This window comes from Lithobates pipiens, unplaced genomic scaffold, assembly GCF_037356315.1.
Source record: "Lithobates pipiens isolate NorthernLeopardFrog02 unplaced genomic scaffold, aLitPip1_a1.2 Scaffold_19, whole genome shotgun sequence".
In the NCBI taxonomy this organism is placed as follows: Eukaryota; Metazoa; Chordata; class Amphibia; order Anura; family Ranidae; genus Lithobates; species Lithobates pipiens.
Genome location: NW_027507764.1, coordinates 138515024 through 138518230, shown reverse-complemented (window position 1 = coordinate 138518230; position 3207 = coordinate 138515024).

Below are 3207 nucleotides of genomic sequence, written 5' to 3'. Positions count from 1 at the left end.
GGTGCTTTGAAGGGTCACAGACCCCCAAAGTATCCTCCCAATGTTGAGGGCATGTGGCCTGGTACAGTTCAGGAAGGAGGGGGCCGCTCTCTCGTCCCCCCCTCTTTTCCTGCGGCCTGCCAGGTTGCGTGCTCGGATAAAGGGTCTGGTATGGATTCTTAGGGGGACCCCCACGTCAATTTTTTTTTAAATTTGACGCGGGGTTCCCCTTAATATCCATACCAGACCTGAAGGGCCTGGTAATTGAATTTGGGGGACTCCCATGCTTTTTTTAAAATGTATTTATTACTCTGTATTACGGAGCCGACAATTCATAATAGCTGCGAGTGATTTTAAAGGACCTTTTTTCCTGCATAAATTACACTTTGTGCAGGGACAGTTCTAAGCACCAGAAACATGCACCCCTTCACAGGCATACTATAGACACCCCCCAGGTACGAAATTTAAAGGAATATTACACTTTTATTGTTTCACTTTAATCATTATTAAAATCACTGCTCCCGAAAAAACTTCAGTTTTTAAAACTTTTTTTTGCATTGATACATGTCCCCTGGGGCAGGACCCAGGTCCCCAAACACTTTTTAGGACAGTAACTTAAAATTAGCACTTTAGATTTTGAACGTTGGAGTCCCATAGACTTTAATAGGGTTTTAAAGTTCACACGAAGTATGCTATATACTAGCTCCGTCGAATCTTCTTTATACATTCAACAGACACCATAAGCATTCAAAGACATATTCGACTGTAATTCATGTGGTTTTTCGGACGAATGCAATATTTGAACGAAAAACTAAATAAATAAAAACGAATTTCGGGAGTAACTAAATAAATAAATTTTTCGGACGAAAACGAAATTCCGAAACAAAATATTTTACTCTGCATGTGTCTAGTAATCAGCATCACCAAAGTGGATTGTTCAGGTATATCAGTGTATACTGAAGCAATATAATGAATCTTTCCCAAAGTTGCCAAAAAGTGGGTTAATAACAAGCTTTGTTAAGCCTCATACACATGATTGGACTTTGTACACACTTTCCCGTGGACTTTTTTACAAAGGGCGTTGGCTGTAAGACTTTTTAGGCAACAAACATGAACGTAGTGACGTTTCAACGCATTGACAACGCTTCTAAAGAGGACTTTCAATTACTCTGGCACCACCCTTTGGTCAACTTCTGTATTTTTTTCTGATCTTTTGCATTGGTTCTGAGCATGCGTGTTTGTACTTTGTACAAAAGTACTATGTACACCAGATCGGACTTTGGTCCATCGGACTTTTGTTGCCAGAAAGTTTGTCCGTTTCGCACAGCCTGAACCTGGATGTTTGGGTTCGATGGGTTCGGGCGAACTTCGGAAAAAGGTTTGAGTTCGGGACCCAAACTTGACCTGAACTTGACCCTGAACCCGAACCCCATTGAAGTCAATGGGGACCCGAACTTTTGAGGACTAAAATGGCTCTAAAAAAGTAATGAAAAGGGCTAGAGGGCTGCAAATGGCAACAACATGTTGTTAAGAGCATGGCAAGTGCTCTGCAAACAAATGTGGATAGGGAAATAACTTAAAATAACATAAAATAACATAAAAAAAAAAAATATATATATATATGCTGGAGGCCCCCTTCTTAGAAGAAGAGGTACAGGAAGTGTTTAAGAACCTCAGAAACTCAACGGCACGATGCCACACATATGGTGGGAATGCCCCAGAATATGCCCTTTCTGGAAAAAATTGACCTAGGAGGATGAGGTCCATATGGAGTAGGAGGTTAAGGTGGCGGTGGATGTGGCAGTGTAGGTGGAAGCGGCGGTGGAGGAGGACGAGGTAGCCAACACTGGTTCAAAAATACAACAATGGCTGGGTAAGGCCGGTGATGTGTTGAATTCTGTCCCCCGTCGGATAGTAGCCGTCCTGTACTGCGTTTGCTCAGTAAGTAGGACAAGGGGATTTCGAAAATCTCCGAAGATGAATGGCGCTGCGCGGTGAGTCCAGGTTCAAGACACACCATCTGAGGTTCAAGCTGAGAGAAGCAAGGCCGTGCGCGAAGCGTGGTGAGCGAAGCGAGCCCGTGAGGGGCCTTGTTACTATGTGCTACCGTATGTCCACTTGGATGGTGGGGCTTGAACCTGCACTCACAGCGCAGGCGCCATTCATCTTCTGAGATTTTCGGAATCTCCTTGTCCTCGGGCCGGGCACTATCCGATGGCCAGACAGTTTTTGTCAGAACACCGGTATTCATGTCTATTCTACACATGGTACGGACAAGTCCTGTGGGATCCATGCCTGGTTCATTTTAATGAGCGCAAGCTTGTCCACATTGGCTCTGGACAGGCGGCTGCGCTTGTCTGTGATAACGCCCCCTGCCATGCTAAATACACGTTCAGATAATACACTGGCTGCAGGGCAGGCCAGTACCTCCAAGGCGTAAAGGGCAAGCTCAGGCCATGTGCCCAATTTGGAGACCCAGAAGTTGAAGGGGGCAGACCCATCATTCAGTACGTGTAAGCATGTGCACACATACTGCTCCACCATGTTGGTGAAATGCTGCCTCCTGCTAAGACGTTCCATCTCAGCTGGTGGTGCTGGTTCTTGTGGCGTGCTGACAAAGGTTTTCCACATTTCGGCCATCCTAACCCTGCCTTCTGAGGTGCTGGCGGTGCCCCGGCTGTGTTGGCAACCTCTTCCTCCTCCTCTGCCGTCGCCTTGTGCTTCCACCGTACCCCCGCTTCCACCAGCAGCGCGTCTAACAGCGTGCGCTTGTACTCACACATCTTATGATCACACTACAGTGAGGGAATTTAGGATGGTACATTGTCCTTGTAACAGGGATCCAGCAGGTTGGCCACCCAGTAATCAGCACCAGTTATGCCGCGCACACACGATCTGAATTCCGGGCAGAAAAAGACAGATGAGAGCTTTTCATCGGAAAATGCGACCGTATGTATGCTCCATCGGAATTTAGCTGTCCGAATTTCCGCCAGCCAAAAATTGATAGCATGTTCTCAATTTTCCCAACGGAAAAACTTTCTATCGGTAATTACGATCGTGTGTATGCAATTCCGACACACCAAAAATCATGCATGCTCAGATTCAACTACGAGACAGAAGCTATTGGCTACTGGCTATTGAACTTCCTTTTTCTAGTCACGTTGTACGTGTTGTACGTCACCGCGTTATAAATAATCGGAATTTGATGTGACCGTGTGTAGGTAAGAC